Genomic DNA, 12,556 nt, shown 5'->3' on the forward strand with positions numbered 1-12,556 from the left:
AAGATCTGCACCTTTGTTGCTCTTCACATATTCCAGAGCCATTTGAACTAAATTATCTACGAACGCCTTTATTCGCCGCACTCAATTGAGGTCGCCCTTTTGAAGCTCGCCTTTTTGTGCGCGCACTTATTGAATAGAGCCGTACAAGACAGTATTACTGTCACAGAAAATTAAAGACACAATACACGGCGGCAGCACACGAAGAACGGTCAGCTCAGCAAGTAAACATCAACAAAAGAAAGGCTGAAAGAAAGAAAAATACGACCAACAAAAAGAATGAGGTCAAAGTCCCTTGCCATTTAATATAGACTGTTCCTACTAATGTTTATGCACTACTGTTCTAGCGCCCGTTATTGTCATGCGCTGGGCACGGTGCGATGCTTCAAAGGCCGCCTGACGCGTCACACAAGACAGAGAGGGCAGGACCTATAAAATATCGCGCGGCCGATCCAATTGGATTTCGGTAAATGAGGTAAGACCTAAAACATAACGTGCGAAAAATCCAATCGGGTACTGAGACGCGGAGACTAGCTTCCCCAAAGAGGTGGGATTAGTGTTTGTTGTTGTGCAAGTGTTCTCTCTGAGGAAGTCACATTTGCGATTAACAAACTTGGCCTGGTAAAAGTGTAAAGTGTCAGTCGTTGAAGGGGTTTTCCTAAATATATGAATTTCCATGATATTACAATATGATGACTTTTAAAAGTTGATTTATTTTCGCTCACATAAAATCCGTTGCTGGGGAGACGACACACATACAATAATCAGCTGTAAGCCAGCACAGATTAAAATACTTGCTGGGGAACTGCACAATACTTGCTGGAGAGACATTACTGCGAGAGAAAATTAAAGGACACAATACAGTGACGTATATTACAGCCACATACAAGCCAGGATTACTGTAACAGAAAATACACGGTCCCTTGCCATTTAATATAAACTGTTTCTACTAATGTCTATGCACTACTGTTCTAGCGCCCGTTATTGTAACGGGCTTAATGTTTAGTACATTATAATCATCAATGCCAATGGTTAATCAGGCTAATTCCACAAGGACATAGCAATTCTTGCCCAGGGGGATTAAACTAATATTAAACTAATCTTTTGCCCACTAAAAATGGTCAGAGTTTCAAATAACATCATGAACTCCTTGACCATCAAGTGACTATAGTATAACTACTGTATATGTGCCACCAATACCAGATCCAAGCTGGAAAAATCTGAGAAAGTTCCATCAAAAGCCAAAGCTGCGAGGCACTGTGTATGTTCTGACACCATTCTCTCATTTGTGCTGCAGTAGCTCTTGGACCAAGCGTTTGCTCCCTATGGGTGAGCCTTGTGCTCTCTTCCTTGGACCACATTTGGTGAGTACTAACCACTGTATACTGGGAATGCCTCACAAGATCTGCTGGTTTGGCGATGCTCTCACTCAGCTGTCTTTTTGCTATCACAATTTGGCACTTGTCAAAGCTGCTCAGATCTCTACACTTGCCCAGATTTCCTGCTTCCAAGATGAAGGATGTCGCCTTCAAGAAGTGACAGTTCAGTTGCTGCCAAATATATCCCACCTTTGACAGGTACCATTGCAATTAGATAATCAATGTTATTCATTCACCCGTCCGTGGTTTAAATGTTTTTGATGGTCGATGTAGATGGGATAAATCTTAGCAATTGCCAGATGGCTTGAATATGAGAGTTTTTGCAACACAGCTCTCTTGTGAAAGGCTAAGTATAAGACTCATGAAGTTGTAAGAACGAGTGCAGAGAGAGGAGGAGTAAAGTGTTTTGTCACATTAATTAATAAAGCAGACGCTGAAATCGTGTCGCAGAACCGACCGTAGAAAAGCCTGATTTAAACACGTTCTGCACCTTCAAAGCCAGTCGCACAGACCTGATACATTAGGTGCAGACTCTGTGTCATGAAGCAATCTGTGCAAGGCCAAGATTTAAAGAAACCAGTTTAGTCTCGACAGACTAAACTTTAGAAATGTGCTTCATGTCAAATAGGTGCAATTTCTGTTACTTTAATGCCCATATTCATTTTGGGTTCTGGTTATGGTTGCACAGTAATGCAAGTACTGCCATGTTCTAGCTAGGAGAAACCTGAGAGCTCTTAATGAATGACTGAAATATTTGTAATAAAGCCTCAGATAATTGCCCCCAAACTGATATGCTGAGGGCTTTGCTTTAATTCATGGCAGACATTGCAAAGTGTAAATCTCCAAGAGGATTTGGGCCTTTTACTGTGTGATGCAGGGAAGTTCGAGATTGAATAAAGTGACCTCTGTGTAGGTTTAGTTCCATCTGAGGAAAATAGAGGAATCTGAATAAGTTGATTTCAACACCAGGAAAGACTTTTTTTAACAGAAGAAATTGGGACTTGCATAGACGCTGTGCATGGCAGAGTCCAGGACATTCAGATGTCGAGTAGGTGTGGTTTTTTTTTTTTTTTTTTTAATCCCTTTCTCTTCACCTGTACTTCCATTCCCATCACTCTTTTGCCCACATTAACTTGTTTTTCCTCAGTACATGTCCATACAAACCTCGACCTTCTTTCATGTACTTTTAGATATCTCTTACTTTTGTGTTACCTCCGATTGTCTCATTCCTTATTTTGTCCTTTTTTGTATCTCCACACATCTATTTTAACAACATCATTTTAGCCACATTTAACCTCTTCTCCTGTGCTCCTTTTACTGCCCATGTCTCAGCTCCAGACGTCACTGCTGGTCTTACCACTGCCTTAAACACCTTGCCTTGATTCTTCAAACTTCCAATTGTTCCAGTCACACTGCACTCTCTCTCTGGGTTAGCTCTGCATCTTGGGCTGCCACTGATCCATGATGTTGAAATGTATCCACTCTGTTCAGCAGCTCCCCCTGCAGGCTAACTTCTGAATCCTGATTATCATTAAATCTAATATATACAGTGGGTACGGAAAGTATTCAGACCCCCTTCAATTTTTCACTCTTTGTTATATTGCAGCCATTTGCTAAAATCATTTAAATTAATTTTTTTCCTCATTAATGTACACACAGCACCCCATATTGACAGACAAAAAAAAGAATTTTTGAAATTGTTGCAGATTTATTAAAAAAGAAAAACTGAAATATCACATGGTCCTAAGTATTCAGACCCTTTGCTGTGACACTCATATATTTAACTCAGGTGCTTTCCATTTCTTCTGATCATCCTTGAGATCACCTTCATTTGAGTCTAGCTGTGTTTGATTATACTGATTGGACTTGATTAGGAAAGCCACACACCTGTCTATATAAGATCTTACAGATCACAATACATGTCAGAGCAAATGAGAATCATGAGGTCAAAGGAACTGCCTGAAGAGCTCAGAGACAGAATTGTGGCAAGGCACAGATCTGGCCAAGGTTACAAAAACATTTCTGCTGCACTTAAGGTTCCCAAGAGCACAGTGGCCTCCATAATCCTTAAATGGAAGACGTTTGGAACGACCAGAACCCTTCCTAGAGCTGGCCGTCCGGCCAAGCTGAGCTATCGGGGGAAAAGAGCCTTGGTGAGAGAGGTAAAGAAGAATCCAAAGATCACTTTGGCTGAGCTCCAGAGATGCAGTCAGGAGATGGGAGAAAGTTGTAGAAAGTCAACCATCACTGCAGCCCTCCACCAGTCAGGGCTTTATGGCAGAGTGGCCTGTCGGAAGCCTCTCTTCAGTGCAAGACACATGACAGCCTGCATGGAGTTTGCTAAAAGACACCTGAAGGACTCTGAGATGGTGAGAAATAAGATTCTCTGGTCTGATGAGACCAAGATAGAACTTTTTGGCCTTAATTCTAAGCGGTATGTGTGGAGACAACCAGGCACTGCTCATCACTTGTCCAATACAGTCCCCACAGTGAAGCATGGCGGTGGCAGCATCATGCTGTGGGGGTGTTTTTCAGCTGCAGGGACAGGACAACTGGTTGCAATCGAGGGAAAGATGAATGCGGCCAAGTACAGGGATATCCTGGACAGAAACCTTCTCCAGAGTGCTAAGGACCTCAGACTGGGCCGAAGGTTTACCTTCCAACAAGACAATGACCCTAAGCACACAGCTAAAATAACAAAGGAGTGGCTTCACAACAACTCTGTGACTGTTCTTGAATGGCCCAGCCAGAGCCCTGACTTGAACCCAATTGAGCATCTCTGGAGAGACCTAAAAATGGCTCTCCACCAACGTTTACCATCCAACCTGACAGAACTGGAGAGGATCTGCAAGGAGGAATGGCAGAGGATCCCCAAATCCAGGTGTGAAAAACTTGTTGCATCTTTCCCAAGAAGACTCATGGCTGTATTAGCTCAAAAGGGTGCTGCTACTAAATACTGAGCAAAGGGTCTGAATACTTAGGACCATGTGATATTTCAGTTTTTCTTTTTTAATAAATCTGCAACAATTTCAAAAATTCTTTTTTTTGTCTGTCAATATGGGGTGCTGTGTGTACATTAATGAGGAAAAAAATTAAATGATTTTAGCAAATGGCTGCAATATAACAAAGAGTGAAAAATTGAAGGGGGGTCTGAATACTTTCCGTACCCACTGTACCTTATACTAAACCTCTCTTCTTCCTATTTATCTTCCATTTTCCTCTCCCGTTCTTCTTTTCTGGTGCCATATGATGTCATCAGCAAAAACTAGGGGATTGGTCTTTTATCCCATGACTCAACACATCCATAGCCAGATCAAAGAGGTAAGGACTTCAAGAAGACCCCTGGTGCAGACCTACTGTAAGTGGGATCTGGTCTGTTACCCAAACACTGCTATAACCCACGTCCCCACTCCCTCATACACATTCTGGCCGATCCTCACATACTCCTCTCATTCACCTCTAGACATGGCACTCTGCAGGTGGCAAGGTTTTCCGAATGACATAATTATTCTAAATTTGCCAGTTTGGTTTCAATGGCAGAAGTATTTTTGTTTTTGGGTTGGATTAGCATGAGGATCAAAAGAGATTGAATTGTTTCTGATTAAACCAAATTTATCTTCATGAATTATTTTATTTTAGCCTTGTTGCTTGTTAAAAAAAAAAAATTCCCTTAAGTATTTGACACTCCTGAACTCGGACAGCATCTTTGTCTCTGGTTTCAGAGTGTGTGCCTGGACCGAGGGGCACAATAACAGTCAAGTCAAATCAAGACACTGAGAAACGCCTAAGCACTTTCATGAAGTTTGTTTAAATTGCAATTAAGTGGGAATATTTAATGGCATTTTCATTCAAGCCCAAGCAGGGAGGGAGTAGAAGAGGTCATCAAAGCCATTTTCTTTCCCCAGGCTCAGTAAGAAATCATATGAAGTGACCTTTATGACTGAAGTAAAGCCATTAAGTGGTACATTTTAACATCATCACAACACTAAGTTTTGGGAGCAGCTCCCTGGGCCATGCCATTGTTTATTAGGAAAACCCGGCACAGCTGTATGTGTGTGTTCTGTAAAAGAGTGAAATCTGCATTCATATAATGGAGCTTATCAAGTCCGCATGGGCATAGTGAGAGCTGTCAAGAACATAAGGGATGAATGAAGGAGATAGGTGAGCAAACACAGCCACAGATGTAGCACCAGATATATAAGAAACCTCAAAGAGTGAATTCTCCTCAACCACAAGTCAAGAGTAAAATGACGCCACTCCTCGTTGCTTGCATGTCCTCTTCTGTTCCAAATTGTGAGGCAAATAACAGGGCAGTAAAATGACTTCCACCTGCGAGATGGAACAAAATACGAAACATAACATGAACATCCCCTGTAAACTGGAGGAGTGAACTCCCAAAACAACTAGGGGGCCCACATAAATAAGGAAGGTGTGGGGGTGTCATTAGCCACAAACACACAGGAGGTGAGATAATAACCACAAAAGACCTCCTTCCTGCCTTTTTCCACCAATTGTCTCTCCCGACTTCAAGCTCCCTGGTCATATGGCAATTGCCTCTTTGAAATCTAATGTGGAGCATAACTGGGAGATCACCTTCAGTGTCCTCTGAAGGGCAGCAGGCCATTTGGCACCCTTTGTATAATGTGTATAGCGGGGGGTCCCCAACTCCAGTCCTGGAGGGCCGCAGTGGCTGCAGGTTTTCATTCTAACCCTTTTCTTAATTAGTGCACTGTTTTTGCTGCTAATTAACTTTTTGTGAATTAATTTTAATTGACTTGTCTTTTAAAGATTTCTTTCCTTAAAATAAGTCAGAGCCTCAATCTCCAACTAATTTCACTCCAACCAGTTGCTTAATTAAGCTGTGATTCTTGATGTTAATTAAACTCATTCTTTAGTTCCATGGCTTGTTGCTGCTCTCATTGTGCAATAGCAGACATTTCTGAAATTATTGATTTTTCTAAAGGAGCACTGTTACAATGTTTAGGTGATCAACATTCCTGAGAACTTCACCTTTCTTTATTTTCAGATATTGTATGATTGACAAAGTTTGCTGATCATGTTTTGGCTCATTTTGTATCTCATTATTGTTTGGATGCTAATTATGGGCTCTGAGCATTCAAGAGTGCTTTGAGTAGTGAGAGAAGTACTATATAAATGTAAAAAATAATTATTAGTTAAAATGAATTCAAAAGAAATTAATTGGCAGCAATAACATGTCACTAATTAAGGAAAAGGGGTAGAATGAAAACTTGCAGCCACTGCGGCCTTCCACGAAAGTTATTGGAGACCACTGGTGTATATCATTACTGGCTGTTCTACCTGCCTAAGGAAATCTGAGTAATCAACGTAGACCTCGGTGTTAATGTTTGTAGTGCACCATCTATTGTGCGTTACATTTGTCATTCCAACAGATGACATGTCACAAGCATTTGTAGTAATGCATTATTACAAATGTTTGTAAGCCATCTGTTAGAATTTGTTATATGCTACTTGGTATAGGTTTCACAAAATCAGTGGTGTTTGTGATGCGCTATCTGTTGGAATGAAAATGTTTTATTACAAATATTTGTGATACGCCATCTATTGGAATAATAGAGACATAGCAACCAGACAGACACACACAGACACTTGTTCTTCTATTAAGGTGGATATCTGCATAGATAGTTCTATGAATGTGTATGTACACACATATACTGTATATATTTGTAATGGAAAATACCCATTAAGTCTATATTGAAACATTACTTTTTCAAAAATATCATTTTTTAGAATTTTTTTTGTTCTATACTATACCCAAAATGTTATATATCTGCATAAATTAAAAAGTAGTAGAAAAAGACTTAGACATGTGTACTTAAAATAATGAAAACACAGTGTAAGTAAAATGAAAGAAGAAAAGCACAAATAAGGCACAAAGAAAAAGACAAATGTCTTCAAAAACAGTAAAGAAGGTTGCAATGATGCATCAGCTGATACCACAAAAAGATACGTTTTTGCTGCTCCATTTAGGGTATGAATGGCTGTTAAGAGCTCATGGAGATGCATTGTACTCTGTCTGTGTGACAGGGTGGCACATCACACAACTTCTAGTCAGCGGGGAAAACAAACTTGACAACTTCAGTTGCTAGTGTCATCGCCTGAGCATGTCATGTTAGACATCTAGTACGTAAAACACAAGACATTAGAAAGATCTGCCTCTTTCTATCATTTGAGAGGTCCAAAACACCCTCACTCCTCATTTCTCATTGCTGCTTTATATGCGTCGTCGTACTTCTGGCTGACTGCTCATTGGTTCTCAACTCTCGCACACAAGGAGGCAAAAATCAGACCTGCCTTGACAATCTGAAAATGAATGCAGTGGGTTTTGGGAAAGCTGGAACAAGAAGAAGGAATCTTCGAATCTTCTTCTTTGTTCTTAAATAGCTTTGTATTTCAGAATATTAACCTTGTGTTTTTGATAACACTGTATGGAACATTTTCTGTGAGTTTTTGAGAACCTGCTAAATGGCAATTTGCTCCATTATTGATGATGCTGATGTTTGGGCCTAATGACACCAGAGGAAGGAAAAGAGAGGGAACTGGAAATGAAGCCTAAAGCACAGCTTTACAGGCTTGTTTTAGTTTGTAACAATATTCATTTATATTTTGATATACCCAGTGTCAGTTCTGCTGTTAAAGAGTACAACAGTTAAGGTGTACATACTGGTGTGTACGGGTACTTCTCAGGACGCACACCCCACTACCAACTCATCTCTCTATTATAAAAAAAAAAAAAATCCTGGAAAGGAAAAGCAGGGTGACGAGACGTGATCTTCTCAGAAGTTCTCAGAAGACACTTAAATGACCCGCGAGACAAAAGAGACTGGCCACGGAGCATCTTGCGGGGACCATAAACATGAGACTTGGTGCCAAGAGATTGTCCCAGGGCCGTCTCGCAGGGACGTGGAACATGAGATTCTTGCAAGACACGCCCTACTTACAAACAATATCAAAGAGCACGGCCAGCAAAACACTGTCTTGTAGAGGCACATAGCACACACAGATCCTGTGCTCCCAGCACATATAAAGCGTATAAGGACAATACGTTCTAGATGAAACGTCAATGACTACGCAAAGAAGAAAAAGCAATGCAGAGAAAAGAAACCCAAAAGCGTTGGAGAGAAAAAAAAGGCAGATAAGAGATTATGAAAGCAGTGGAATTCTAAAGGCTCAAACAAACGATGGCGTGATACACGTGCAGAGAAAGGTACAGAATATGTAAGCAGTAAAATTCGAAAGTAATTCAATGTGATCTTGAAAAAAGGGAATTCCAAATATTGTTTTTAATGAAGCTTTAAAGTTAAAGTTTAAAAGCTTTTAAAATTGAATACCCAATTAACCAAGCAGAGGGGTTGACGAGCAAAGCGAGCAGGGGGCGGAACCCCCTAGCAGTTAGAAAAGAAAAACAAAAACAAAAAATGTTCTTTCAACGACACCCCCCCCCCCCCCCCACCCCCAATGTCACTGTCTCTGAAGAAATTGTAATATTGCCATTGTGTCTGAAACATTCTATATGTAAGAGGAGAAAGAAGAAGCCAAAACAACCCAGAGTGCCTTCAGTTCAGCCACTTTATGTACATAAATGCAGTTGTACATGCAAGTGGAGGCAGATCTTTGTCTTTTTTTGTTTTGTTAACTAATTCATACCTTGACTTTTAACTGTTGTGTGATTCTATATTTGGTAACCACCCTGCACATCTCTGCTGAATTAGAGTGATGTGAAGGGCAGAATGAGCAAAGGCATGTTACTGTTCATTATTTGTATAAATGCTAATGTGTCTGTACTTGGGGGGGAAAACATTGCCCATCACATAGAAGACATAGCTGTGTGATTAAACTGTTCATTGAGTAGCTAAATTTATATTAACCTTCCATAAAAATAACGGATTTAGTCAACGAAAACAATTGTAGAGACTGGTACCTACCACATATCGTTCTATTGCTTCAGCTATAAAATCAAATAAATGTCAAAGCAAATGACACAAACATTAGAAATTTTATTCACCTTTCACTGACATAATGGATGTAAACAGTTTTATAGTTAAGAAAATCGGAACCCAATCCTGTAATTACGATTGCGTGTCATTGATGCAGAAGCAGCTGTTGTTTTCATGTGGTTATCTTGGAGCTCATGCAGCTTATTATTAAACTGAAAGTGAAATCAAGACGGAGAAGAGCTTCTTGAAGCACCAAGCAGGATGGGGCGGGCTCAGATTTGTGTTTTCATGCACTGACCCGCCCACATCTAACCATGCAAATGAAGATAACATTACATGGGCGGGCCAGGCTCTAATATCTAGTCCCGCCCATGTCGGTCTCCACCCTCTTCCACGCTGTCCCATCCCATGGCCCACAGCAAGGACCTTCTCACCTCACAATGGTTCAGCTTTCGGGAGCCACAGACCACGAAACCCAGCTACCTCCTTGTGAACCTCATTTTCATTGGGTTGTTATGATCCCTATGGCACCGTGAAGAACTGCTCCCACCCCACCCGCAGTCTCTGGCCCACTTCCATCTTGTTGAAGGTACTATAGCATCCGAACCAGTTCTGTCAGGTTCTGCAACAGCTTCTTCCCATGGCTGCCTGGAGTCTGAGCTTATTTATATGCACTACATTGTTGTTGCACTTGTTACTACGGTTGGTTTAATGCGCATCAACCTAATAACAGCCATTATCGAGTAGTAATGTCCTCCTTAGAAAGCTCTTACATATGTGGTGCAACATAATTTGCAGTTTAAAAATTGTGATTCTAGTTCAGACTCCTTGGGCAGATTTTGCTATCTTCTCCCTGAGATTGGTGGTAAAAAATATTACTTTATGCTGTGTCTTCAGACCCACTATTGTCCACTCTTTTTTTATTTTGGGTATCTCTGACTAATCAAATTCTTCACTTAAAGACTTTAAAGTAATTCTAGGCTTTGACACACATGCTCTTATAAATTCTTTTAGATGATTCCCCCTCCTTTGCATCATTGTTAATCCTATTCCACTCAGGGTGTATTCGATTTGAACGTTGTGGATTCCTTTTATTTTTTTAATTAACTCCTCACTGATGTTTCATGGCACTACTCTGAGTCAAGATTAAATTGCATTTTCATCTCACACTAACAGTCTCCTGCCATTACGAATGCCACTTCTTCTCCCTCAGCCTCATCCGCATGTTAATTTTTTCAGAAATGCAGCCCATTTATAAGAATTTATATTTTTTAATACTGAATTACCATGCTTTTGTAAAGTTAGCTGTTAAAATTTACATTCTTGATTTCACAATTTCTTACTTCACCTGTCAAGGTCAGTGAATAAAAATAAATGAACTTGCAACACGTTTTATCATTTTTAGAGTGTGCACAGCCTAGAGTGGTTGATTCTTAGCATGAATTATTAATAATCTAGGCAAGATTTAAATTCCCTCTTTTTTCAAATTAGGCATATAAGGGCAAGAGTGGATCTACCATCAGGGTGCTCTCTGTGGGCGCCCAGGGGCCTTTTCATTAATCCACCCTCTGGTCACAATGAAACAATTAAGACTCCTAGGGGGAACCTCCTGCCCTGCGCAGCTTAATGAAATGATCAAGTCTCTGCGTGAAATTACCAGATCTCCAAATGCTGCACTTGTAAAAGTACGATCAACTCACCAAGTTAAGTCACCAAGGGGCCTGTGGGGGTCTTAATCTGGGATTGCACAAGTGTTAGATTTTATGTATATGGAGCTAAACCCCATAGATTATTAACAGAAATGTTACTTGCACCCATTTCTCCCATTAAAACTAAATCAGGGCTTTCCTAATTCAAAGATAAGAGGTTTCCCTTCATGACTTGGAACTTTATTATTATACCCTTTGGCCTATCTTGCTTCTGTCAATCCTCCATCTTAACTGTTCATTGAACAAAGGCAGGCTTGCTTGTTTGCTCACCCCCCAAAACCAACCACTCATCCCCAACCATTTTTTAAATTAATTTAATTTATTAAAAGCATATAACATTCCATAAAATCATGTCAAGCTTAACAAAACTAAAATCAAATCAACCCCCACCCATAAGAAAGAGAGGAAGGCCAACAAACAGAAAAACTGTTAACAGCAGTAAAGAGAGAAAGGAGTCTTTTCGCCCCCCCCCCCCCCCCCCCCCAATATACAGTAAATGCTTAATGTAAAATGTTATTGATTAGGTTCTGCCAGATTTTAAAAAAAGTTTTGCACAGATCCTCTAAGTGAGAATTTGATTTTTTTTTTTCAATTTCAAATAGTATATAACATCAGTTACCCACTGACTTAAAAAAGAGGTGGGTTAGGATTGTTCCAGTTGAGCAAGACAAATCTACGTGCTAATAGTGTAGTAAAGGCAATCAGTTTGTTTGTCCTTCTCCACTTTAAGCCCATCAGGGAGTGCATCAAACACAGCTGTTAGTGGATTAGGGGGGATTGATGCACCAAGGCTGTCTGATAGGCATTTAAAGATTTTGGTCCAGAATGATGTTAATTTGGTGCAGGCCCAAAACGTGGTTCAATGAGGCTGGAGCTTGATTGCAACGTTCGCAGGTTGGATCTTGCCCTGGAAACATTTTTAATGAGATAAATGTGCTCGATAAAAGAGTTTAAGTTTGAATAATTGAATGTTTTGCACATATGGAGCTTGAGTGAATTCTGTGCTTGGCTGCCTTCCACTCTGTTCCTGAAATATTGAGTAAGAGATCCTTTTCCCACTGTACTCTTGGATCTTTAAAAGGAAGGGACAATAAAACGTTTTTAAATATTATAGAAATGCTGTCTGAGTCCCTAAGACTGATCAATATCTCTTCTGGAATAGAAATAGGTGGGAGGTGAGGAAAATTGGGTAGATTTAGTTTAGCAAAGTTTCTAATTTGGATATAGTGGAAAAATTGTGTTGATGGGAAATTACATTTGGAATAGAATTGATCACAGGATGCAAAGATATTATTTACATACACATTTCTAAATGATTTAATCCCATTCATTTTCCAAACATTAAAAACTGTGTAAGTTCGTGAGGGTGGAAAAGGGTGGTTATCATGTAGAGGAGCCACAGATAAAATATTCTCTAACTTAAAGTGCTTCTTAGGTTGGTTCCATATTCTGAGTGAATGAAGGACAATTGGGTTGTTAGTATATTGACGATACC

The sequence above is a fragment of the Erpetoichthys calabaricus genome, chromosome 4, assembly GCF_900747795.2.
Source record: "Erpetoichthys calabaricus chromosome 4, fErpCal1.3, whole genome shotgun sequence".
NCBI lineage: Eukaryota > Metazoa > Chordata > Cladistia > Polypteriformes > Polypteridae > Erpetoichthys > Erpetoichthys calabaricus.